Below are 27,695 nucleotides of genomic sequence, written 5' to 3'. Positions count from 1 at the left end.
TTCCTCTTTGGCCATTTTTGGCTATTACTGCACTGGCTCTTCTGTTTCCACCGTCAGCTCTGAGTTCACACAGCAGCAAGGCTCCCTAGAGCTCTTACCGCATTCTTGACACTCACCCGGCTGAAACATTCGCCCTTCAGCCACAAAAGTCATCTCTGGAGCTCGCCACTGCGATTAGGTGGCTCCCAGAAGACGCACTGTTCTTCGGGTAACCCTACCCTCTTCCAGATCAAATACAGCCTGTAAAACCCGCGCCCGCTTGCCTTCTCCTGTCGGCGACCCGAAGAACCTGCAGGGGTTCCCTGTTACTCGGCAGATACAAATGGAACTTTGGGGCTATTTTCCAGAGCCCTTCCATGCATTTCTTACCCAATGGTGTCCCTACGCACCCCCAACACACCCATCTTGTAATGTAACTCAACATCTAAGCAAGAGCGAAGAGCTCTTTAAGGGAATCACTTCCACATTTATAGTTGATTTATTCAACAAATATTTAATAACAGCCGCTCTGTACCAGGCACTGTGATACACACTGAAATGGCTCTATTGGTGTCTAGGGCACACATGCCTCCTGTCCTGGGGGCGCCCATGAACTAGCAGTCAGGACAGACACTAATAATGAAAACAGAATGGTATGTGTGGTCAGACTGGATGACCATCCGGGGTTCCTGAGAGTCTGGGCATTTCCACTGTGGCCGCAGAGATCTCCTTTACTTCCTGCCTGGATTCTTCACAGAGCAGAGTGTGCCTTGCTGGGGAGGAGTGAAGAATGTTCCAACAGGATGTCCACATGGTAAGACCCCAAGGGCATCAGCCCCCATTCTGTTCTCTCCATGGGGGCGGGGGTGCCTAGGTCCCGCCCTTCATGAATTCAGTCTCCTAGGGAAGTGACACAGGAAGCAGGGACAGAATTAAGAGCTTAAGAATTCCACGTCCATATATGTATACATATAGCTGATTCACTTTGTTATAAAGCAGAAACTAACACACCATTGGAAAGCAATTATACTCCAATAAAGATGTTTAAAAAAAAGAAAAAAGAATTCCACGTCCAAACAAACCATTTGGGCCATGAAACTGACAAGGGCTGCGAAAGGCACTTCCCGATTTCACCATGCTGGGAAATACCAGGGCCCGCCACCTCTCCAGAAAGCAGCCACCTTGTTGAGGGTGAAATCCACTCTCCTCTGTTCTCTGACTACATCGCCCATGAGAGGTAGTACCCCTGTTTCATTTGGAAACTTGTCCATGAATGAAGGCTCTAACCTCTCATGCAGATGTTGGATGTTGAGTCAGTGTTTAACCACTGTAATTGGCAGAAAAAGTCCTCCAACTATCTAACCAAGAAGAGACACTGCAGATTCCACCCTCTTGCTCATCTGCTGCTCTCTGTGGGATGCAGAAAATAAGGAAAAGTTATAAAGCATTCCCTACTCCTGATGTTCCCAGAAAACTTCTGTAAAACTGACATACGGGGCTTCCCTGGTGGCGCAGTGGTTGCGAGTCCGCCTGCCGATGCAGGGGACACGGGTTCGTGCTCCGGTCCGGGAAGATCCCACATGCCGCGGAGCGGCTGGGCCCGTGAGCCATGGCCGCTGAGCCTGTGCGTCTGGAGCCTGTGCTCCGCAACGGGAGAGGCCACAACAGTGAGAGGGCCGCGTACCGCAAGAAAACAAAACAACACCTGACATATTTTAAAGGGCTTCAGATCTGATGACCCTCATTCTCTCTAAGTGTCAGCATCCCATATGGAAATTTTTTTAGAGGTAGTGACGGTGGGTGTAGGTGGGGGGGACACATTCTTGAATACAAGCCTCCTGGGTGCTTTCCTGGGCCCCTCTCCTGGTGGGGGTCTCTCCCTGTTTGGTGCCTCTGACACCTGGTTGTGAAACTGGAATGGGCCCCAAGAATGCTGTGGAGGTGGCAGGCGAGGCGTGGCTGGCATGTGCAGGGCAGCAGCAGAGCACTGCTTCTGAGGGGTGCCTGGTAGAAGTGAAAGGGGCTTGAGCTCTAAAACAAGAAAAGCGTCAGAGAAAGAAAATGTTCAAAGGCTGCTGCCCTACGTTTGTGGGAGTTTCCTGAATCAACGGGCAAATCCCTACATTAGAAAGAGTTTCTTTCCCTCCTTCCTCCCTCCCTCCCTCCCTTCTTTTCTTCCTTCCTTTCTTTTCTCTCTTTTTCAAGGGAAACACCTTTCTCCTCTCTTCCAGCCTCAATTCTACCATCCTTTCAGGTCAAGCTAACGGCCAACCTCTTTCATACAACTTTCCCATCTAGTCAGTCTCTGGTGGTCCGCTCCTTTCTCTGAATTCCCATTGAATTCTATTACACTCCGGGGTTTGGTATGACTCCACAGTGTCTCGTGTTCCCCAGCTGTTTTATGTACATGAGTCTTGTCTCCCCAACCAGGCTGTAGATGTCTAGAGGGCAGAGGCCATTCCTTACATTTGGGAGTCCCTCAGCCCAGGGCTGGGTATGTAATAGGCCTTTATTGAGACCTTCATTTGCCTTTTGCTTCTCATTAAACATCAGATAATTCACACAGGAAAAAAAATTCATAAATGTGAATAAGCCTTCATTTGGGGAGAGTCACCAACCGCCTTATACAACATCAGAGAATTCTTACTGGAGAGAAACCTGTATCTGCTGTGTCCGTGCGAGAGCCCTCGGGTGAGTCTGGAGGCTTGGACGGCACATCTGACTCAGTGTCCAGGAATTTAATTACATAGAATGTGATGTGCGGAAACCTTCGCTCAAGATGAGACCAACATCGGCGTGGACATTAGAGAGAAACCATGAATCCGAAGAATGTGGAAAAACCTCCCTCGAGATCTTCACCAACCAGCATCAGAGGATTCACCTGAGAATCAAGAGCAGTGTAGATGCAGGGGATACAATAGGCCGCGAAGTGGCCACAGCTCCTGTCTCCGTACAGCTCGTCTCTAGACCCATTTCCCAGCTGAAAAAATTGAGACTTGGAGAGGAAGCATTGTCTACCGCGGGTACAGCTGGAATATCACAAAACTTCGATTAGCACTTCTTCTTTTTTAACTTGAAACACTCCCGTGTCTCACTTTCTTTGTCATTATCTCTCACTAGGGAAGGGAAGGGATGATTTCCCCCCTAACGCTTGTTATCAACGGAGAAACGGGGCTGGAGGGGCTGCATCACTGGTCCAGCGCACAGGTCAGGATAAGAGCTCTATTCTCTGGGGACCTTAATTTGATGTGCTGGGGACCACGCTAGGTACTAAGGGAGACCAAAGGTGAGAAGAGAGGTCCTGTGCCCTCAAATAGCTTTTAACCCAGGGAGGGAAGTGACCGGTCCTTAATATCTGCTTTAACAGAAGTGCACATGAATTGCAGCAGAGGCATGAAATGCAGGAAAGGAGCCCTACGTTCCTTTGGGGGAAGTAGGAAAAGCCTCACAGAGGAGGTATTGTTTTAGCTGAGACATAAAGGATGAGGAGTTTGCCAGACAAACAAGGGAGGATAGGGTGTTCCAGGCAAAGGCGTTGACGTAAGAAAGGGCACGGCTGTCGAGGATCCTGAAGAAGTTCCGTATGTAAAGCATGGGGTGGGGGGCATAAGCTAGCCAGGCACTCAGACAGGGGGAAGATAACGTGAGGCCCTTGAACGCCTTGCAAAGCAGTTCAGATTTCCCTTTAAGCAATGGAAGCTGTATTAGTTTCCTACTGCTGCTGTAACACATCACCAAACACTGAGTGGCATGAAACAAGACAGACGTATTATCTGACAGTTCTGGAGGTCAGAAGCTTCACCTGGCCAGAATCAGGGCGGCAGCGGGCTGTGTTCCTCCTGGAGGCTTTAGGGAAGGGTCCGCTCTTTGCCTATCCCTGTTTCTAGAAGCTGCCCACATTCCTTGGTGCTTGTCCCTCTCCCATCTTAAAGCCAGCAATCACACCGTTCTGACCACCGCTTCCTGGTCACATCTCCTTCTCTGACTCGCATGTTCTTGCCTCCCTCGTCTAAGGACCTTTGTGATTAGATTGGACCCACTGGATAATCCAGGCTAAGGTCTGCATTTCAAGATCCTTAACTTTAATCCCATTTGCGAAGTCCCTCCCACCAATGTAAGGTAACATAGTCACAGGTTCCAGGTTTAGGGAGCCACTATTCTGCTTATCACAGGAGCCGTTCAAGAATTCTGAGCAGGAGAGTGGTGTGACTGAATTGGGGTGTCGGGCAGTACAGCATTGTGGTTCAAAGGAGTCTGACCCCCTGGGTTCAATCCTGAGGCTGTCACCTAAGGCTTATGTGACCTTAAGTTATTTCCTACTTTACTTCCCTCTGCCTTGGTTTCCTCATCTGTGAAATGCGGATACCTACCTCAAAAGGAAGTTGGAAGGATTCTATGGGATAACAGAGGCGCAACATTTAGGACAGTGGATAGCACTCAATAAGTTGGGGACATCTAGGTGCTTAGTAGGTGCTAAGAACAGCAACCTGGTCAGGAAAAAGACATGCACAGTCAATGCCACGCAGAGCAGAACCAAGCTTCCTATGGGGCCCATTTCCACAGGACCATCAACACGACAGGAAGGAGGTCTCCAAGCACCAGGGGATTCTTAGGCACAGAGGAAATACGCAGGTCCTCCGAATGGCAACACGTTGCTCGGGGGAACGCGCACCTTCTTCGTCTCTGTTGGCAAAATGAAATGAGGGATGTAAGTTGCCCCTGTCTGTTCCCATTCTTAGGTGAGGCTCCGTCTGTGTTGGATAATATTAGAGAGTAGGTGATGTTTTGTCTTAAGCTCTTCCCTGAGATCTCTGAAACAACTGTTTGGTTTGACACAGGGCCAGTTAAAGACCTGGTGACATCTTACCTATGCACCCAGTGTGATGGTAAGTGTGCTTCTCAGTCGATGGGCACCTGGTTTAGGGCCTCTTGCTTCCCTATCTTCTCTGTCCCCATTTTTCTGTCACCAATGAACCTGAAGCTATAAAAGAATATCTCTTTCCTGTTGCTTTTTTCTCTAAGGAACTCCAAAGGAGTGGCTTTGGATCTCCTAGAAGTTTACCTGCAAGTGGATAAAACACAGGACACCCAGTTAAATCTGAACTTTTGGATAAACAATGAATAATCTTAGTAGGTCCCAAATGTTACTATGTGTTTAGTACTACTTTAAAACCAGATTATTTGATTAACCAGAATACTCCGTTCCCTAAGTCCACCATATAACACTTTACTCTATGTTCTGTGATGTAATCTGCAAGGGAGATTGGTATTCAAGCCCTGAAAGTTCTAGTACCTTCTAGAAGGTGGCTTTCTCTGGACTAATACAGGGAAGGGAGGGAAGGCTGTGTTTCTAGAGGGATGGCAAGGGTCAGAATAGTAAGGACTGGTCCCTCTTATTTCCCTGATATGAATGGTGATAGCACTTCAGCTGTGACACACTTTCTTCTTCTGCCCAACTCTGAGATTCAGAGAAGCTCAGATCCTGCTCTGTATCTCACCTGCCCTCGCCATTAATGGGGAGCATCATTCCCACTGCTCCATGACCTAAGGATGACCAGGATACCCATTCTGTTAGGCATACTGAGATTTTTTTGTCTATATTGCTGTCTTTGATGTTGAATAGGTTAACGAGGATGACTCTCACCATCTATGGCATGTAAGTGAAAGTCTGTCTTCGGATTGAGTGTGTGTCATTGGTAGTCACTGTTACGTGAAACACATAAATAAAAGAACGGTTGAAATCTGCAAGGGTAGTCACTACTGGCACTAGGTTTGCTCAGGGTTTGGCTCCCAGGCTGCATCCCATATGACTCTGCAATCTCGAATGATCCTCCTTTTTTTACTCACCTCTAGCTCTCACTCTGAACTTCCGTCCTTGGTCTGTGGGGGGTAAACACCTGAAATCCTCCAATTTACCTTGTTTGCAGGCCAAGGCTCAGCCTTGCCACCAGTGAGGGCTTCAAGCAGATGGTCAGTTCCTGGTCACTCTCTGGTCATCTGCAGGCCACTCTCCACTGCAGCATATTTTCCAGCCTGGTGCTGTCAGGTGGGACTTGAGTTTTCGCATCAAAGTTGTTTAGACGTGTTGTGATGGCTGATTTCTACATTTCTATACTCACCCCATTTAAGTATCATTTCAGAGACCCTATAAGTAAACGCAAAAGATTATAACAGTTTATGAAATGGGAGGTGAAGCCTGGATTTTACCCCTCTGGATGTGAACGAACCCACCCAGCCAATGGCAGGAGGCTGGGCCCCACAGGATTAACTGTGTCCTCTAGCGCCTCCATCACTTCTAGAAAAAGGTGGCCCTGAGGGGCCAGGGGAATTAATGACTTAATGCCTACAAAGCTCTAGGAACAATTTGCTGCAGGTAAGGTCTCATTATCGTTAATTGTTGTTATTATTGTTGTTATTGTTGTTCTTAACCCAACTCCTGTGAAAAGCTGCCACAGCTTAGTTAACGCCCTCAGGTCAGGGGTTTAATGAATACCTCTGAATGCCAGAGGCCCCAGGCACTGGGTTCCCGCCCCCCACATCCAGGCTCCACGTCCTCTGAGCTCCACCTCCTCTGAGCTCCGCCTTCAGGGTCCTCTCCACCCCCAGATCGTCCCAGGCGCTACCTGAGGGGCTCCATCATTCTTCAGTCCTGCTAACAACTCCAGGTCCCACTGCAGCCCCCAGTTTCAGACACCCTCATCCCCTTTGCCACCCCTCCCCCATAATCTCACACACCTCCTTTGGCCATGCCTTCCCTTTTCTGCAGTTTTCTGGCCCCCCCAACACGATTATTGGGGCTCCCAAACTGTTCTCCTGAGACGAGCCTTTTGAGGGTCACAAAAGCTAAGAGGGGGTTCCCTGAGCCCTGTCCTTCCCCCTTGCAGCCCCCATGTCCTGCACTGCATCCCAGGTCTCCCATCCCACCTCTGCGAGAATTTGGGGATTGTTCCTCAGGTAGCGAGGCCGGTTGGGTGGATTGCCAGGTTTAGGGTTGCGGAGTTTGGCATGAACTCACAGCCCCGTGCAGCCGCCTTCTTTAATTAATTAATTCCAATTTTTAAAAACCATGTCTTCCATTGGACCTCAGTGCATGCCTCTGGGGCATATGTCACATCAATTACTGACAACAATTAAGCATGCTGCCTAAAAGAATCCCAGAACCTCTTTAAAGACTCAAACACATTTCGGGCCTAACTGCCTTAGATCACTCCCCTGTAGATGGACCTTGAGGCAGAACCCCCCCAGGGGAGGAATTGGGCTGCAACAGTCCATTTAGAGATGGGAGATGTTCTCCTGCTGTGGGTCCCTGCCCTGGGCTGCCCACACTCCCTAACCCCAGGATTCCTCTTGGCCTTTGCTTAGATATCCAGGAAGCTAAGCTATTGCAGGTAGTGTGGTAGCCTGTTTTCTCTGGGGTAGTACCAGCGTCCCTCAGATCCCAAAGCCCACCTCTCTACTGTCCTAACTGGCCATCTGGCACGGATAAAGATGAATCTCAGACCCTCACACAACAGGACAGAGACTAAGTTAATCTGTCCTTCCATCCGTAGAGATGGTAGACGCAGGGTTAACTAATGCTTTCGCAAGTGGTTTGAATGAGGAAGATGGTTAGAGAGGCTGCTTGAGGGTAGAGATGATTTCTTCATGGTCCTTGATTCCCACCTTGCATGACAGACACTTAGTAGTTATTTCAGGAAGGTTGATAGAATGTTGAAGACAAGAAGGGGAAAGAGCAGCAGTGCAGCTACAAATAGTTTTTCCGCGTGCGAAGCAGGTAGGCAGAATGGGATTGGCCTAAAACCTTAGCCTCATTAACACTGTCCTTTCTACCCAACTGGAATTTAAAAAATCATTAATAGGCCAGCTAAACATGGCTTTCCTTATCTATTTAACTCATTTCTTTATTGGCGTATGTGAGTCGACCGTGAATCACTTTGTCCTTTTATGTTGGCCAGAATCGTGGCTGGCCATCTGAGTCCAAACTTCCAGACAGCAGAGACCACATCTGTTCCATGTGCTTTGTATGGTGTCCAGCAAAGGGCTGCAGTACCGTGTCACAGACAAGTCCTGGACTTGGACCCTGGAGACCCAGGATTTCATTCTGGCCATGTTACCCTTAAAATCCGGACGTTGTTTTTAATTTGCTGTGAAAAATAAAGAGCAGAAATGTTTTCTGCCCTTCCTACCTCCCAGGGTTGAGGGAAGGATTAAATGAAATACTGTAAAAGAAAGATTTGTAGAAATTGTCACATATGTGTTTTCTGTTTGTTTTTGGGGTTTTTTGTTCGGTTTTGGTTTGGGGTTTTTTTGGCTGCATTGGGTCTTTGTTGCTGCGCGTGGGCTTTCTCTAGTTGCAGTGAGCGGGGGCTACTCTTGGCTGTGGTGCGCGGGCTTCTCATTGCGGTGGCTGGTCTTTGCTGTGGAGCATGGGCTCTAGGCGCGCAGGCTTCCGTAGTTGTGGCACGTGGGCTCAGTAGTTGTGGCTCGTGGGCTCTAGAGCACAGGCTCAGTAGTTGTGGCACACGGGCTTAGTTGCCCCGCAGCATGTGGGATCTTCCCAGACTAGGGATCGAACCCGTGTCCCCCACATTGGCAGGCGGATTCTTAATCACTGCGCCAACAGGAAAGTCCCCATATGTGTGGTTTTTTTTAAATTATGAAATGCATTTTGATGATAAGGACACCAGAGGAATCATGATCCAAACTCTGAGATGTTTCAAATGGAGAAGCTGATGTATAGAGACCACAGCTGTAGGGAACTATGAACCAAATGATGGTCCCAGGCCATGCTACGGCTAAAACCAGCCGAGACTGAAGTGACACTGGCTATCTCAATGGCCTCCCTCATCTCCATCCCCAAAGCAAAACAGCTCCACTCACATACCTGGCCTTGTGGTGCATTCTGGCATTTGTTTTAACTTTTCTCTGGAATTTTAGTGGGGGTGGTGGGAGCTGAGGGGGCACAGAATGAAAGTGCCCATGGACCACATATACACATGTCCACAAGTGCACGCACACGTACAAGCCCCATGGCAGACAAGCCAAAAGTCCAGCTTTCTGAGCTGTCTTTAAACGTTATTGCTTAGAGATCTAAGAAAAAAGAAGTGAATACAAAAGGGGAGTCCAGGACAGCTTTATCCATTCTGTAAAAGGGGCAGTTTCCAATAGGAAGGGCTTAAAGATGAGAATTGGATAGTAACTCTTAGGAAAGGAATGGAATTCCAAGGTATTAACGAACACAGTCAACTTTCTAAAGCAGAATCCTAGGTATCGGATCTGGAAGGCACTAAGAGCCATATAATCCCCTCTTTTTACAAAGCCTCAAAGGTGGAGTGACTGTACAAAGGTCACAGCACTACAAGTATTAGGGCCTAGGAGACCACGACCAGGACTCTGGCCCCAAGTCCGGTGCAGTAGGACAGGGTTACATTAGTTAATGGGTGGGCAGGGAGCCACAACCACTGCCCCTCTATAAGTACAGGTGGCAAGAACTATTATTGACTATAATTGACTGGGGGTACACCCCTGGAAACTTGGGGAACAAAGAAACGCAGTGAATAGGGAGCTTGTACCAGCCTGTCCAGCTCACCTTACAGGAACAAGATAACTCTGCTGCTGTTTAAATTAAATTTGTGAAGGTTTCCAGAGCTGTCAAAATATAAAGAATTTTCACTAAAATTTTTAAATCAAAAAAAAAAAAAAAAAACAGTGGGCCTAGTGATTAGGATTCCAGGCTTTCACTGCCATGGCCCAGGTTCATTCCCTGGTCAGGGAACTGAGATCCCGCAAGCCACGTGGCGTGACCAAAAGAAAAAGGCGGGGGGCAGGGGGTTCTGTTGGTTTCTGCCCACGGCCTTAATGAGAAAGTTAGTGAAGAACTATCCAGGGCCAGGAAACCAGGATGACAGAAGCCTCGTCTTCCAATAAGGCCAGATGTGGGTGCTAAATGTTGCCTATAATGACTGCTAAGACGAAGAAGGGAGGCACTGGGACTAGCAAAGTGATGACAGCCCTTCTTCCTGTAGCTTCTCAAGGGGGAAGAGTTAAGGGAGAGCAGAGGGACTGGGCTCGCCTTGCCAGGCCCAGGGCCTTCCAGAGTACCAGTTGCCAAGGCTTCAGATACACAGGGCAAGTGCCAGGGTCCTGGAGAGAGCAAGGATGAAAAAAACCATGAACTAAAGGAGATGCAGATGTAGAACTGAATATTAGAATTATCGTCCCTCACATGGCCAGGCTACCTGTTTTAAATCCAGAGGAATATGTAGCTGTTTTTCCGAGAAGGCCTGTTAAACCCTTTGACAGGACAGCACATTGGGAGTCCTGCTTTGCCTCCATTGTTGACTGGGCTGGGTGACATGGGCTGAGCCAGTAAACATACCTTGGCCTGGATTTCCTTCACTGGGAATAATACCTGTTCTGCCTGCTTCATGGGGTTGTTGCAAGATCTGATAATGGACATAACCTTTCTGCAAAAACCATAAAGCATGCTTCAGACGGAAGGTGACAATATTACTATTCCAATGACTAGGAGCCCTTCAGAGGTTTGGCCTGTGGGTAGAAACTCCTAGAGACTTGGTTCTTTAGCCGTCACTCTGCATACCCCTCTTCCAAGCAGGATAGCCCTGACAGGCAGAGGGTGGGGGATGGATCAAATGTCCAAGAAGGCAAAGCTGGACACCTCAGTCAGATATTCTAGGCTCACCAGCCTCCACGGATGCCAAGTTATTTCTCACACTGAATCTAAGTCTTTTCTTTTACTACTTATGCTTGCTTCCTCCTGTTCTGCCTGAAGATTTTCTCTACTTGCTAAAATATGATATCATTTTTAGTGTTTACCTACTGAAGACACTCACTATTGAAGAACATGACCCAAAGTTGCTAAATTGCAATCCCTAGAGTATGGAGTCCAAGTGTAATAAAAACCAAGCATAGGTTTTTGGAAGTAGCTAAGGACGGAGTTAACCCTCAAACCCCTTTATAAAGTTTCCATCTCTTCCCTAACCTTTTCCCAGACTCAGGTCATTTTACTCTCCACAGGAATTTTTGGGGGGTGCTATTTTGGGGAGAAATACCTGCATGTGTCTTCAAAATGTTGAGAGCTCAGCCTCAGTGCAAGAACATTTGTTAAGTGTGCTTTTAATAATGGAAGGATAGGGCTTCCCTGGTGGCACAGAGGTTGAGAGTCTGCCTGCCGATGCAGGGGACACAGGTTCGTGCCCCGGTCCGGGAAGATCCCACATGCCTCGGAGCGGCTGGGCCCGTGAGCCATGGCCGCTGAGCCTGCACGTCCGGAGACTGTGCTCCGGAAGGATAATAAGGAATTCCAAGTAAGATAAAATTTGGAGGGACTTCCCTGGTAGTGCAGTGATACCGGTTCGCTACCTGGTCCGGGAAGATCCCACATGCCACAGAGCAACTAAGCCCATGCGCTACAACTACTGAGCCTGCTCTCTAGAGCCCACAAGCCACAACTACTGAAGCCTGCGCGCCTAGAGCCCGAGCTCCACAGCAAGAGAAGCAACCGCAATGAGAAGCCCCCGCAATAAGCCCATGCACCGTAACAGAGTAGCCCCTGCTCGCCGCAACTAGAGAAAAGCCCGTGAGCAGCAACGAAGACCCAACACAGACAAAAATGAAAAAATAAATTTATTTAAAAAAAAAAAGGGGGTTTCCCTGGTGGCGCAGTGGTTGAGAGTCCGCTTGCCGATGCAGGGGACACGGGTTCATGCCCTGGTCTGGGAAGATCCCACATGCCGCAGAGCGGCTGGGCCCGTGAGCCATGGCCGCTGAGCCTGCGCATCCGGAGCCTGTGCTCCGCAACGGGAGAGGCCACAACAGTGAGAGGCCCGCATACCGCATAAAAAAAAAAAAAAGTTAAACTTTGGAAATCATCAAGGAAGTTTGGTTTATGGTGGGAAAGGTCATGCCTTGGTTCTACTCCATCTAAGGCCTTTACCTTGCTGGGTTCATTTCCCCTCTCTGTACTCCAAGCACTTTCAATTATGGACTACTTCTCTTGGCTATGAACTTGGATAAATGCTACCTTGTTAGCTAATAGTACCCTTAATTATATTAATGATTAATAGCTAATTAGTCATAATGCTATAATACTTAAATGGAGGCTTCCTTTCTTTCAGCAGCTCCCTGTCTCAAGCGCACACGCGTGCGCGCAACACACACACATATCCCCTTCCCTATTTCTGGCCACAGAACAAGCACGGCTCTAAATATGTTCTTCTGACCACCCTGGGTGATCTCTAAATTTCTCGTTTTATTAGCTGTCCCATTACTCTAGCGAATGACCACTACTGCTTATATTTTGCCTCTTTTATTTCTGTCTTCTGTCACTCACATTGCTCTTCAGTAACAAGGAGGGCAGAGTCAAGTTGTTTGTTTTCTTACCTTATTTCATAAACCAAAGAAGTTCTTTTACTTCTAAATCTCACTCGGGCCTACTTCTTCACTTCACCTTTCCCTAATCTTAACCCGCCCCCCACTTCGTGGAATCCCACCCCCCAGAACCCAAAGCTCCCTCCCACTCTACATTTTGGCTTCCTTTCAGCAGCCACGCCCCCAAACCCAAGAAGAGCGGTGCGCACGCGCACTCCGCGCCTTTACCTGGGTGCCCGGGAGTGGGTGGAGTGGGGGAGGCGGGGGTGGAGCGGGAATCGGCAGTTTTGTGGGCGGCGGAGCGCTCACAATGTGAGCAGGAGGGAGAAAAGGTGCGCCGGGGCCGGTCCCGAGGGCTGCGCATGCGCGCCGCCGCGCCCAGCGGCCGGGATGCCAGGGGGGCGGGCGGAGGGAGGTGTCGGGCTCCCCGTAGGGCGGGGGGGCCGGAGAGGGAAGGGGCCGCGGGCGCGCGCGCGCTCTCGCCGGCGCTCGCCCTCCCTCCCTCCCTCCCTGCCCTCCTCTCCGCACACACAAGCACACACGCACACCCCCTCCCCTGCCTCCCTCCCCGCGCGCCGCCCGCCCCGCCGGCCCCGCTCGCCCTCGCGCGCTCGGAAGGGAGTCGCGAGACGTCGGAGCGGCGGCCACGTAGCGCTGCGGCGGCGGCGGCGGCGGCGGCCGAGGCCGGGACTGCGGAGCGGCCCTGAGGACAGACGTTGGGCAGGGGGGAGGGGCCGGCCCAGCCGGCGGTTGTTACTCGAGCGCCGCGGCTACAGGCCCCCCGCCGCAGGGATGGACCGCCGAGGCGGTGGTCGGGGCGGCGGAGGCGGAGGCGGCCGGCCCGGGTGAGTAGGGGCCCCTGCCCCCAACGCACACGCCACAGTCGCGGCTGCGCCCCTGGCAGCAGCCCTTCCTCTCCGCCGCCCGCTGAGCCGACTGGGGCTCTGGGCGCCGGGTGAGCCCTTCGCCAAGGCAGCTGCGTCCAGTAGGCCGGAGCAGCCCCCATCCGGCGGGGAGGCCCGGGGCGCTGCGCTCTTCTGGCCCCGAGCCTGGGCCGGGGGCGCCCGCTTCTGCACCTTCGCCCCTTCCTTCCCGGACCCGGGCCGGACTCCAGTTTTGCAGAGTCCGCTCGCCCCGCGGCCCGAGGAGAGGCTGGTGTTGCACGGGTTAGCGGGCCGAGGGGGAGGTTTGCACCGGTCCTCCTCCGAGGATTCGCCTGCCCTGAAGCTGGTGGCTTGCACCCCCTTCCTCCCCTTCCCTGCGGCTGCGCCCAAACCCACAACCCCCGGGAGTATTGTGCCGCCTGAGATAAAATGTATCTAGTGTACAACCGCCCAACACTCACCCGGAGGGTAATGCAGACCTTTCTCCACCCCCACCACCTCCTCCCCTCCAATCAGGCTCTGCTTGAGATTCTTAGATGGGAGCCACTAAAGGTAGTGACACCCGCGTTACATCTGCACAGAACATGTTCATTGTCGAGGAATGTCTCCTGTAGAAATGATAAATGCCCCTGCCTCACCCTCGAAGACTGTCTTCACGATTTAAGATCCCATATGCTCTTCTTGAAGAGAGCCAGTCTTTGATCACATCTAGCATATCCCTCCCCCACAAAACACACACGCACACTTCCTGATTGCGGAACAGTCCCTGTCATCGCGGATCCATTGTCAGGAATGGCTTGTGCCAATCAAAGGAATGTGCTTTGCCTTTGGAGAAGGGTGCCTTCCACAACCATGTTCTCAGGATGTTGCTGCGTGAGTCTGGCTTTGATTGTCCCGTGTTCAAGCATCATTATTACAGTGTTTCCCCTATATGCATCTCCCATGGACCCTCAGTAATACCTGAGTGATGCTTTTTTCCCAGTTAATTACATACATATGGTGTGTGGGAATTTCATTGTATTTTAAATTTCATTTATTTTTGTTGTAATTTTTAACATCTATGGTCAAGGCATAGTAAATATATAGGGTAATATTTTAGGAAGAACGTGTATTTTTTTCCCAGAGATGGTCAGATCCATATTGTTCTGGGAATGGCAACTAGCACATGCTTTGTTGACACATGTATATGCTTAGGGAATGAAGAGCTGCTGTGGCTGGCATGTGAGAGTGTGTGCAGGTGATGTTCCCATGTAGGGCTGATTTGAGAGTGGTGAGCTGTACTGTGATAGGGCTGGCAGGCATCTTGGATGTTTGTATCAGGACTGTGCACATGTATTCAGATAGATACTACCTTTAGTATAATTTTGTTTAAAATGTTCACTGCTGAGTTTTAGGGATTCTGGAAAAGTCTACTTCAGTGGTTCTTAACCTTTCTTTGGAGTCACGGAAGCCTTTAGGACCCTCTTCTCGGTGAAATAGACACACATAATTTTGTATGCAATTACAGTCATCTTGAGCCTGGTCCTGGGACCTCAGGTTAAGATCTATATTATGCAAAAGTGAAAGGAATTTGAGTTTTGTGTTTTGCTTTGTTTTGTTTGTCTCTGGAGGATTGGCATTACTTTGATCCTGAGCAGTAAGCAACAAAGATTAAATATGTATCCTTGCGTTCTGTTCTTTGATTACAGTGAGTTAGGTATTTGTAAGGTATCATTTGCCTGTCTTCCTGTAAAGAGATGTATGTGAGAGTTTAAGAAACAGTTAAAACTGAACTCAAAATAACTTGCCTAAATTTGACCAGTTGATAATGTATATCCCTTGCACTATCTTCTAAATGTAGTAAATTTCAACAACAGTCAGTGGTCTGTTTTGTGATGCGTATCTGGAATTGTTTTGTGTTCTTTGAGGTTGATCCCATCTCTTAAAAGAAGGCCTTATCATTCCCCTAATAGAGCACCTGCTCTGTGAAGGTTTTTCAACTTTATTAAATATGATTTCATGTCTTTTTTCAGGGTGATGTTGCCATCAGAATCATCCATTTTTAAATGTTTTAATGGAAGGATTTTCAATAAACGTGATTGAAGTGGCTTATATTACAGGTTATATATTTTTTTCATGTCATGCCTAAAGTTTTACTGTCAGAAATTATTTGCCTATCCTAAACTCAAAAGTATTTCAAAGTTGCAAATACGTTGCTTTTCTTTGTCAGTGTAGTATAGTGACAAATCATTAAAATCTCAGGGGACAGTGTGTGCTTCCTTGATTTAATATTGCAGAACCTCTTCTAACCAGTCACTTACTTAAACACCCACACACCACAAAGCAGCTGATCATGTAACTCATATGGCTGTGAGAACAGCATTCTCTCTGCCAGATTCAGAGCTTGGAAGCTGGAAAACAATTGCATAGCAGTGAAACACTTACGGAGTAGTGGTGCCAGCAGCTCACTCTCATTAATACGAACAGCTTTTGCTTTAGTTTTTTCAATGCTCTTTGTCAGACACCCTTCTTCAGACACCCTTCCCTTGGGAGGTTTCAGATCAGCAGCTCCTACTCAAGGGAAACAGCACCTACTTTCTGCAACTGTGGCCTCAAGATCTGATTCGTGACACCCAGAGCTGTTTCCATTTCTGCTCTAAGTATGGGAAGTAATCTTGTAGTGTGGTAAGAAGGTACTTTTCAAGTCTGTAGAAAAAAGTTGATTAGTAATGCTGCGGATGTGATTTTGTTTTGGAATGTCTGAAGCCTATCAAAGAAGTAAACTGTAAAAGTGAATTGCTTCAAGAAATCACCTTTTTCTCAAGAGTTTTAGAAAATTTCACCAAAAATGTGAATACACTCTTGAGTTTCATTTCCCTTGTTCCAAAAAGTCAGTTGATTTTGAATCATAGCCTTTGGAACTAGTTATTCTGAAGGAGGTGACTGACTTTCCTCGCTGGGAATTCCTGGGTCTTGTGCCATGGTTTTAGGTATGATATTTTTCTCATCTTTGTCATCATTTCAGACAGTTGGCCCTTGAATTTACTTTGATAAAGGACAGCTGCTGTTGGAGTTAGTGACTTTAGCTGAGGGAGGATCACAGAGGTGGCTCTTTGGAGCCAGGGAGAATGGAGTTTGAATAAAGCGCCACTGGCTTTATGGCATTAGACAAGTCACCTTGACCTCTCTAGCCTCAGTTTCCTCATCAGAACAGGATTTGTTATAGGTATTAGAGATAATGTATGCAAACTTCTAGAACAGTTCCTGGTACATACGCACATTAAGGACTCAATAAATGGTAGGACACAAGTGATGTGGGAGTGAAACTGCAGATCATTTTGGCTTCCAGGATTTCGAGGGCTGGTTCTGCGATCTGCATACTTTCATCTGTGCTGATTTGGGATGAAAAAATTGCAAATATTTGACTTGGAGCATACCTAAGACTTGCAGGTGCACTGTGCTTATTGGAACTTTGATTTGTTGCTCTATGGCTGGCTGAACTTCGTGGAGACAATAAAACTTGGCTCCAAATTCTACAGTGTTACCCACAGGCTGTGCTTGTTTTAAGCCTTTACAGAGCTTATGCGGTGAAAGGGGTGTTTTAGGACATTAATGTAGCTCAATAAGTTCTGTGTCCAGAGTTGAATCACGTGCAAAGCCTTGTGTAAATTTTCATGGTTAATGCAAGCCATAAAGTGCTTGGTAGAATCAGTGAAGACATCAGATGCTTTAGTTAATCTGTTTGTTTATATAGCAGTTACCTTTGATTTTTGAAGACGCTTATGAACATTTTTTCTTAAAGAATCCCCATTGCTCTTCTGAGGTTTTTAGTCAGAAAGGCAGTTTTATGGTAAAATATGACATTATCTTTTTCCTTTTTTAAATATAGTTTAAGAGGCTGGTTACTCTGAAAAGTAGATTCAAGAGCATGTATACAGCTTTATTCAGTGCATAGAGCTTTTAAAATAGGATTTCTTGGGTTCTATAGAATTAAATTATTCTGTCATTTTTGCAGAATATCACTGTGTTAAGTCTGTGAACCCACCAAAGTTAGCTAGAGACTTTTCAGATAAGGTAGACACATCAGTAATGCATTAGAATTTACCTCAAGGGAATCTGCTAAGCCTTATTTTCTTTTATTATTGAGCCACCTAGGGGCTTGCCCATCAGTGGAATCAGTCACTGGTATTGGGTTGCTGATAAAGAGGGATTGGCAAATAATGGTCTTAGACTCTCCTTAGACTTTGCAGAACACTTGAAAGAACTTAACTTCGGCCAGAATGTATAATATTAATAACACCATCATTAATGCTGTGTGAGCCCAGACTGACTAAACAAATGAAATTTAGATGATTGAGTTACATATTTTTTTCTCAACTATAATACATTTTGCTAAGTAAAATTTTTCTTGGAAAGGGGTGCTATTTTTTTAATTATTATTTTTTCTAGTTTACCAGAGTCAAATGGCTTAGCAGATAGCTAGTTGCTTTTGTCAGTTTCTTGATAGATGAATCAGTGTGTGGTGAGAAGGGTTTGTTGGAAGAGAGTAAGAATGGAAATGATGCAAAGAATGGCTCCTTAGCCTGATTCTTTGGTCTTTACTCTGCATGTGGCATCAGAGGGTTGTGACTCTACCTGGATTTCACCAAGACATGCAGTGGTAGGTGATTCCTTTTGTCTTTAATGCTAGTGTAGAACATAGTCTTTTACACATTTATACTTTTCAGCTTTGGAATGTTGATTCAGTTTGGGGAATTCAATGGAATATAACTTCTTAATTACACTGCGTGAGCTATAAAATGAGTTCTCTAACTAGGTCCTTATGAATTGTTTTCACCCTTCTGAATGTGTCATTTTAATAGATCTAGAGTAGTATCAGTGGCCTAGAAACATTGAAATACATGGGAAGTGTTTCATTTTTTGAGGAGGTGGCAAGGAGAGTGTTTATGATCTCAATTTTGTGCATAAATAAATATGTATTTTTTCCCAGTTCCTCTTAAAACTGTGACCCGGATGCCCAGGGACTTTTCCTGTATTAATATACTAGGAGCTAGAGTTTGAAGTTACCTTGTCTGAAAGATCCTGAGCCCTTCACTTTTCTTTTTAGCATACCAAGCATGCAAAGTCATTTAAATTAACTCATCAAAAGTTTGGAAAAAACCTAAATGCCCATCAGTAAGAATTGGATAAATAAATTAACATATATTCATGCAATTGAATAAATTTTATATGGCTACAAAAACAAATGAAGAAACTGTATATTACTGTGGAAAATCTCTCAGCCATAGGTAAGTGTAATACAGTGTGTACTCGTTTGAGTATGGCTTATAAGATGCACCCATATCATTATATGTAAGAATAATTAGTTTATTCTCGTATAATATTCCATTGTATGCGTATATTATAATTTATTTCTCCATTCTACCATTAATGGACATTTGGATTGTTTCTGGTATAGCTGTCATGAGTAATGCTCTATTCACTGTATTCTCTTCTGTATTTAAAATTTTTGATCCATGCAAGTGTATACTACATAATTTTTTTTTAATTTAAAAATTACCTCATTTCAAATGGCTAGTTTCCTCCTGTCAGGTTGCGGTAAAGAAAGTATACACTTCTGCATCCATTCCAACTTGTCGGGGATTGTAACAATAACCAAAGGACAGTTTGTTCTGCCTTTCAGTATCTCCTCAACCTTTTCATCACCTCAAATGGAAAGTTAGATTTTTTTTCTTTAAGATGACTTGTGTCTCTAAGGTCAGGTGGTGCAGTGAGTACCAAAAAACATGTCCAGAGAAGCCAACTGTTGCAGGGTTGTACTGTTCTAAATCTAGAGCTGATGTTTATTTAATCCCTGTAACACTGTTTCTCGAACTTTTGGACCACGATCCACAGTAAGAGCAGTATATGCATGCCTACGTTATTCACTCGCATACATGTCCCCACCCACAACTGAAACAAAAGCTTCATGAAACAGTATTTACCCTTACCATCTGTGAGGCAGTCTGTTATTTTATTCTATTTCATTTGTAAAAATTGGGTTGGGACAGACAGTTTGAAAATCACTGCCCAAAATAGAGCTTAACAAAAAGTATTTTCTTGAAGTAGGTGCTAAGCAAATGCTTACTGGATTAAATGGGGGTGGGAGAGTGATAAAACAAAAAGCTGGGCTTAAAGGTATGAGTTTGAAAGTAGAAAGCTAAGAAATGTGGCATGAAGAAAATCATCATGTTTATGACCTTACTCCATATAGAGGGGTAATTCTTAAAGACCTGAAACTCTGGAAAGGTTAAGGTTAGATTCTCATTTTGCCTAGCATTTAAACTGTGTTCTTCTGAGAGGTAGGAAACCTACTATTACTTAATACACACACACACACACACACACACACACACACACACACACACACACGAGAGCACTGGCTACCTGTTTATTCATTAAGTTAGGTAGAATTAAGAGGACTACGAAATACATACAAACAAATATATACAAATATATACAGTGTAATCTTCTTTAACACAGAGTCTGGTTTAAACAACAATTTATTTGTGTAGAGTGGTTACAGAATAAAAATACATCAAGGACTCAGTAGTGAATTTTTACTTCTATGGGAAAATCAGACGCCGGGCTTGGACTGTATTTCAGAGACAGCTCTATCAGAAAAGCAATCATCAGAACCTGGTTCTCTGGAAGGACAAAACTTAAAAGTTACTTGGTTGGAGTTGTCTTCCATTTCCATACCCAAAGTTATGTATACTGTGAATATGTCTGTATTTTTATTTATTTATTTATTTATTTATTTATCTACCATTTAATTCTCATATAACCCTTTGAGGTAGGTATTATTATCCCCATTTTGCCAACGGAGAAATTAAGACAAAATGAGGCTGTGTAACTTGCCAAGTTGAATGTATTCTTTTCTTGGCATTGAGATTTTATAGGAAGAGACCCATCAAATCATTTTATTTTGCTAATTGAAAAATTAATTTTAAAATTGAATTTAAAAATCCATAAATATTTCTGGCTTTTAGAAGCCAGAGACTGAGTAAGTAATTTGTTTTAATTTTTTTATTTTTTATTTTATGTATTTTTTTTTTTTTTTTGGCCACACCATACAGCATACGGGATCCTAGTTCCCCGACCAGGGATTGAACCCATGCCCCCTGCAGTGGAAGCGCAGAGTCCTAACCACCGGACCACCAGGGAAGTCCCTGGGGCTTTTGTTGTTTTGGGGGTTTTTTTGGCTGCATTGGGTCTTCGTTGCTGCACGCGGGGTTTCTCTAGCTGCAGCGAGTGGGGGCTACTCTTTGTTGTGGTGCACGGGCTTCTCGTTGCAGTGGCTTCTCTTGTTGCAGAGCACAGGCTCTAGGCGTGCAGGCTTCAGTAGTTGCAGCATGTGGGCTCAGTAGTTGCAGCACACAGACCCCTAGAGTGCATGGGCTTCAGTAGTTGCAGTGCGTGGAAGGAAGTCCCTATTTTAATTTTTAAATTAATGTACAGTAAAATTGACATTTTGACATGTGTACAGTTCTTTGAGTATCAATACCTGTATAGATGCGTGTAACCACCACCACAATCAGGATACAGAACAAGTCCATCACCCAAAGACTCCTTCTGTAATCCCTTTTCATTCATACTCTCCCCCACCCTCCACTCTGACAACCATTGATCTGTTGTCCATCTCTATAGCTTTGTCTTTTGGAGAATGCTATGTAAGTGGGATCATTCAGTAGGTAACCTTTTGAGACTGGCTTCCTTCACTCAGCATGATGCCTATGAGATTCATCCAAGTTTTTGTGTGGATCAACAGTGTGTTCCTTTTTATCACCAAGTAATGTTCCACTGTGTGGATGTACCACAGGTGGTTTATTCATTAACCGGTTGAAGGACATTTGGATTGTTTCTAGTTTGGAGTGAATGTAAGTTCTCATTCCTCTAGAGTAAATACCTAGGAGTGGGACTGCTTGATGCTATGGTGTGTGTATGTTTCACTTTATAAGAGACTGCCAAACTCTTTTCCAGAGAGAGTGTGCCCTTTTGCATCTCCACCAGTAACACATGAAAGTCCCATTTGTTCTGCACCTTGGCAACACTTGAAATTGTCAGTGTTTTTAATTTTAGCCATCCTGATGGGTATGTAGGAATAATTCATTTTGAGCCTTATGACCAGAATCTGGGTGATAGGCCCAGCTCTGCCATCAACTAGCTGTTGACCTTACAGGAACCATTTAACATTTTAAAGCCTCCTCTTCCCTCATCTCTCATATAATGGAGAATACTGAATGTGTTATAAGTTCTCTTGCAGCTCCCCAATTCATTGGTACGGAAAGATAAACCCTTGGCAAGAGGACAGATTTCTGTTGCTTGTGCAAAAAAAAAAATCTATTGACTGATCTCAGCTAAGGTACATATTTATAAATAGAATCTATGTGAAATAACGTGATATTTATAACTATAGTGTAGCTCTAGCTAAGCATAATAATACTGTGACGTGTCATGTCTGTTAGCTATTATATAGCTAATGTTGCAGTTAACATTGACAACCTAGAGTCTTTGGCTAATGTCTGATGTTTTTATAGTAGAACTATTCTCAGCTTTCTACGTTTATAGTTTACAGTAAGTTTAATAACAAATATTTTGCCTTTTTCAGTTGTGAACAGGGGATCACTTTTTAAAAATTACATATTTGGGTACTTAATGTCTTATTTGAGTGACACAAATTGCTTCTATAGCATTATGAAGAATAGCTTTATTATTTTTCTAAAAAATTGTACAGGTTTATCCAAAATTATTTAAGGGGCTTTCCTGGTGGCGCAGTGGTTGAGAGTCCGCCTGCCGATGCAGGGGACGGGGGTTCGTGCCCCGGTCCGGGAAGATCCCACATGCCGCGGAGCGGCTGGGCCCGTGGGCCATGGCCGCTGGGCCTGCACGTCCGGAGCCGTTGCTCTGCAACGGGAGAGGCCACAGCAGTGAGAGGCCGGCGTACCGAAAAAAAAAAAAATTATTTAAGGATTACAGAAAATATAAAGAAAGAAATAAAATATCTCCTTCCCCATCTTTACCCCTGTCCTGAGATATCTCTCAATATGAGCATATATATGCATGATTGTATATGCATAGTTTTACATAGTGAGATTGCATGATTCCATTCCCACACGTTCTTTAGTCTTTTTTTTTTCCATGTGGACATATTTCTGTGTCTTTTAATATAAACCTATGTCATAATTTGGTTATGTAGTATGCCAGTGTCTGTGTATATCATTATTTATGTTTCAAATTTTTGTTATATTAAATAGTGCTATAACGAATGCCCTTGTGTACACATCTTTGTATACCTGTCGTATTATCTACTAATGAGGAATTCTCGATGGCTGGGTCCAAAAATATGCACACTTCACAATTAGGAAAATAGTGCTAAGCTGTTCTAAGGAAGGTTATTCCATATTCACATAGCATTCTGAGCTGTAGTCGGCCATACCAGCTGATGTCAGAAGTCAGTCAGGTTATCTTGGCATTAGCCATTTTGGGATTTAAGCCATAAAACATACCTATACGTGTTTGTAGGTGAATCCGGCTGAAAAAACCCAGCCCGTTTCATAATTGATAGTCTTTACCAAGTAAACCTGAAAAAGTTTAAAAACATCAAAGTTTAAAAAAACAGTTTTTTAGAGAATTCCCTGGTTGTCCAGTGGTTAAGACTCTGAAGGCCCCAGTTCAGTCCTTGGTGGGGGAACTGAAATCCTGCAAGCCTAGCGGCACAGCTCGCACCCCCCAAAAAAAAGTTAAAAAAAAACTCACTTTTGAGAAAAACTAATAAACCAACTTGCTTTTTTAATTCAAAGAAAATCTTTTAATTAATGTGATTATGTCAATTTGTGTTATCCCAGTAAGTTATGTGGCCTCTCCCGTTGCAGAGCACAGGCTCCGGACGCGCAGGCTCAGCGGCCATGGCTCACAGGCGCAGCCGCTCCGCGGCATGTGGGATCTTCCCGGACCGGGGCACGAACCCGTGTCCCCTGCATTAGCAGGCGGACTCTCAACCGCTGCGCCACCAGGGAAGCCCAAGTTCTCTTTTTTAAAATAAAAAATTTAAAATTTTGGAATAATTTTAGATTTACAGAAAAGTTACAAAGAGAGTACCTATATACCACCTCATCCAGTTCTCTTCTTTTTTCTTCCTCAAAATGAACACATATACATTTATTTCTTGGTTATTAAAAAAAAACCTTGGATTAAAATCTACACTTAAAAATATTATAATAACAGAGTACAACTAACTATATAGAAATATTATAAATGGTGATTGATAATCTTTAATAACTGTGTGGTCTTTTTGTGGTTTATGGAATAATGGTAGAGTTTAAGGTCCAGTGCTCTTAAAAGTCTATTTCCCTTTTTTCTATAACTATGCTTCCATTTCCTAACCTATTACTGATACTTAGAGTTTTACCTAACAGCCATTTAAGATAAAATAATTTAGTCTTCCACATTACTCTGAAACCTAAATTGAAAACAAATATTTCTTTAAAAGCAATTACATATTTCCGTGCTTATTACTTGCTCCACATATATTATAAAAGTTGAGTGCTTTATATTAGAGAAGTTAATCTGAAATCATTCTTAGCTAAATTCATTGTTATAATTGTTAGAACAGGTAAAATAAAATGGTAGGAACATTAAAGTTGGAACATTTTTATTGTATGTTTGGCAAACTATGAAAATTAACATTTGAAAATTACTTCACTGTGTTGACATTTTGTTTAGTTATGAAAGTAGAAATATGAAAATATTGCAGATGGTTATATCTTATGAATAAAGTAGAAAACCATATAAACACAAAGCATAATAATGAGTATAACGTTTGTATAGGATTTTGAGATATTTTTCACATATATTACTCTTTAAAAACTTTTTCATTTAATTTAATTTTTTATTGAAGTATAGTTGATTTACAATGTCATCTTAGTTTTAGGTGTACAGCAAAGTGATTCAGATATATATACATTTTTTCTTTTTCAGATTCTTTCCCTTATAAGTTATTACAAAATATTGAGTGTAGTTCCCCTCATCTAGTTCTGTTATTGTTTACAGTCTTACATACACTAAGAAACCAACACTGGTACATTACTATCAACGTAACTCCAAACTTAATTCAGATTTCACTAGTTTTTCAACTAACATCAGTTTTCTATTTGGAAACATCCTAAATCAAGCTTTTAAACTCTATACTTGAATAAGCTTGAATATCTGTTCATAGATTAATTTTAGTCATACAGTGTACCTATGTATATACCATATATAATGTATCTGGATGTCTATATTTGTTTAGACAAATTTAAGTTTTCTTTGACATTATTATCTTTGAAAGTTATCTTTTGATGTTCACAGTCATTCTCTCCAAGGCTATTTTAGGGTAAGTTTGAAGGTCTTTTTCCCCATCCTTCTTGTGTCCATGCAGAAAAATGGTTTATAACATGGATGAGTCTAGCTCTTGCATAGTGATAACCCTTTTCAGTCCAGTTACAGGTCCCTGTCTCCAGGAGCACATGGAAAATAGCCACCTTTTGTTTACTAGAAAATTAACTTGTGCCAGATGGTTACACTGTCTGCAGTGTCTGGCTCTGAGAGAATATAAGTATTAAGCAGTTCTTGAAGGAGAAGAAGGTGCTGGTCTTGAGGCAGAATACCATTACAGATGGGGTACCACTTGAGTATCTTTCACTCTGCGCTTGCTAATGCAGAAAATCCCTCCTGAGGCAAACCATGACATCCAGACTCTACATTAATTTAAATCATTCCCTGAAACAGTTTATTTTATGGAAGAGGAGGAAGAAATTGACAATATCACATGGATATGGATTGTTAAAAATCACTTTCCTCCCAGCCTAAACAGAACTGTTGAGTATTCTTTCCATTAGCTTACACGTCCTTTTAAAAGAAAATGAAAATCCTCCTGAGCATTCTACGAAACAAAAATGGTGGTCAAGGAAAGCTTCATGAAGAAGGTGCATTTGAGCTAGGTCTTGACAGGCGGCTAGGATGTTATGGTCATGTGGATGGCAGGGGGAAGGATGTTCTAGGTAGAAGGAAAGAATGACATAGTCAAAGGTTTAGAAGTGGAAAAAGTCAAGGTTCATTTGAAAAATAGCATGAGGATGTTAGGTGGGCGGGGAGGACTTTGGGAGCCAAGACTGAAAAAGTCAGCTGGGCGCAGATGGTGGAGGGCTTCTGAATGCTTTGCTAAGGAACTGAACTTTACTCCAAGGCTCTAGAGACCAGTAAAGGTTTGTAGCTGGGGAGTGACATGATCCAAATTCTTTAGGAAAATGGAGTTAAAATCTCTGTGTAAGGTGGTTTGAAAGAGGGAGGCAGACAGACTGTTGTAATCTGTGTATGAGGTGATGAGGGCCTGAACTCAGAGGTTACGTTAGCAATTGGAACAGGGAGTACAGGGCAGTTTTTAAAAACAGGACTTGTTGGTTCCTTGGATATTGGGGTAAGGTAGAAGGAACAAGCCCCAAATGAATATGAGGTTTGGATCCTCAGTCAGAGACTGTAGCTGCTTCATTTGGATCTTCCACAAACTTGACCGTAAAATAAGAACTTAACATCAGTAGCATCCAAGGGCTTCCCTGGTGGCGCAGTGGTTGAGAGTCCGCCTGCCGATGCAGGGGACACGGGTTCGTGCCCCGGTCCGGGAAGATCCCACATGCCGTGGAGCGGCTGGGCCCGTGAGCCATGGCCGCTGAGCCTGCGCGTCCGGAGCCTGTGCTCCGCAGCGGGAGAGGCCACGGCAGTGAGAGGCCCGCGTACCGCAAAAAAAAAAAAAAAAAAAAAAAATCAATAGCATCCTAGAACTGAGGAAAAGTATGTAGCATCCTTGTTTTAGAAACAATAAAATGGAGCTTAGAACTGAGAATACATGATATTTGCTGGCTCATGATGGAGGGAGAAAACCAAGGAAGGAAGAAGGTAGTTTTTCATTGAATGGTGAGAACCGTGGCTATGGCCTGTGCTTACATCTGACTTTTATACAGTGAAATGCTTACGGCCATTGCACTTACAGTGATAGCAACACCACAACACTGACTGAATAAGAAGAGAATCCTGGTCACCTCATAGTACAGCAGATTTAGAAAATCATCTAAAATGGTCTTCTGCACACCCACAAGTCTCTCTGTATAAGCATACATGTATTTTGTTTGGATAATGGTTTCTTAGTTCGACCTGTAAGTATGAAGGTGGCAGAATGTACTGTGTAGCATATCAGCTGGAGAACACACATAAAGCAGCTTTAATGGCAGTTCTTACTAAAATATTGGCTATGTACTTAAGCAATATAGATCTAAAACCTTACCTGTAGCCAGGTCTACATAGTAAGTTCCACATGAAGACAGAAGTTTGTGGTTCGGTTTTATTGTCCTGTCACTGAAACATTAAAAGCTAACTTAGTATCTGGGATACAGTAATGTCTACTCTCTAAAGGCTGGATTCTGATCTTGACTGAGTGATGACCTTACTAGGCAAATTGTTTTACTTCTAACATGTTTAATTTTTCTTTTATACTTTTGATCATTCTGTGTTAGCGTATTTGGGATTAAAGTTTTATTAAATCAGAAATATACCATAAGACCTGTATGCAGAAAAGTATAAGACACTGATGAAAGAAATTAAAGATGGTACAAACAGATGGAGAGGTACACCATGTTCTCGGATTGGAAGAATCATTATTGTGAAAATGACTATACTACCCACAGCAATCTACAGATTCAATGCAATCCCTATCAAATTACCAATGGCATTTTTCACAGAGCTAGAACAAAAAATCTTAAAATTTGTATAGAGACACAAGAGACCCTGAATAGCCAAAGCGGTCTTGAGGGGAAAAAACAGAGCTGGAAGAATCAGACTCCCTGAATTCAGACTATACTACAAAACTACAGTAATCAAGACAATACAGTACTGGCACAAGAACAGAAATATAGATCAATGGAACAGGATAGAAAGCCCAGAGATAAACCCACGCACCTATGGTCAACTAATCTATGACAAAATAGGCAAGGATATACACTGGAGAAAAGACAGTCTCTTCAGTAAGTGGTGCTGGGAAAACTGGACAGCTACATGTAAAAGAATGAAATTAGAACACTCCCTAATACCATACACAAAAATAAACTCAAAATGGACTAGAGGGGCTTCCCTGGTGGCGCAGTGATTGAGAGTCCGCCTGCCGATGCGGGGGACACGGGTTCGCGCGCCAGTCCGGGAGGATCCCACGTGCCGCAGAGCGGCTAAAAAAAAAAAAAAAAAATGGATTAGAGACCTAAATGTAACACCGGACACTATAAAACTCTTAGAGGAAAATATAGGAAGAACACTCTTTGACATAAATCACAGCAAGATCTTTTTTGATCCACCTAGAGTAATGGAAATAAAAACAAAAATGAACAAATGGGACCTAAT

The 27,695-nt window shown here is 44.3% G+C and overlaps 1 protein-coding gene and 1 long non-coding RNA gene across 4 annotated transcripts in view; one reads left to right on the top strand and one right to left on the bottom strand.

The window, feature by feature from the left end:
- Positions 1-544: 544 nt before the first annotated feature.
- LOC115843672 (uncharacterized) lies at positions 545-13,773 on the bottom strand. 2 transcript variants are annotated; one of them, XR_009560286.1, is made up of 5 exons: positions 13,715-13,773; positions 5,827-6,124; positions 4,847-5,041; positions 2,627-4,662; positions 545-879 (listed from the first exon to the last, which is right to left on the bottom strand). It is a non-coding gene; the product is annotated as an uncharacterized lncRNA (long non-coding RNA). The 2 variants fall into 2 exon arrangements; XR_009560287.1 differs by lacking the exon at positions 13,715-13,773 and adding an exon at positions 12,598-12,722.
- ZNF652 (zinc finger protein 652) overlaps positions 13,061-27,695 on the top strand; it is a 64,993-nt gene continuing 50,358 nt past the window's right edge. For both annotated transcript variants that reach the window (XM_030840032.2, XM_030840031.2), the window contains exon 1: positions 13,061-13,214. The gene's annotated coding sequence lies outside the window, so the exon portion shown is untranslated. The remainder of the gene's footprint in view (positions 13,215-27,695) is intronic.

Source organism: Globicephala melas, chromosome 20 (assembly GCF_963455315.2).
Source record: "Globicephala melas chromosome 20, mGloMel1.2, whole genome shotgun sequence".
NCBI lineage: Eukaryota > Metazoa > Chordata > Mammalia > Artiodactyla > Delphinidae > Globicephala > Globicephala melas.
Note: the sequence above shows the minus strand (reverse complement) of the source record. Positions and strands in the feature narration are given on the sequence as shown.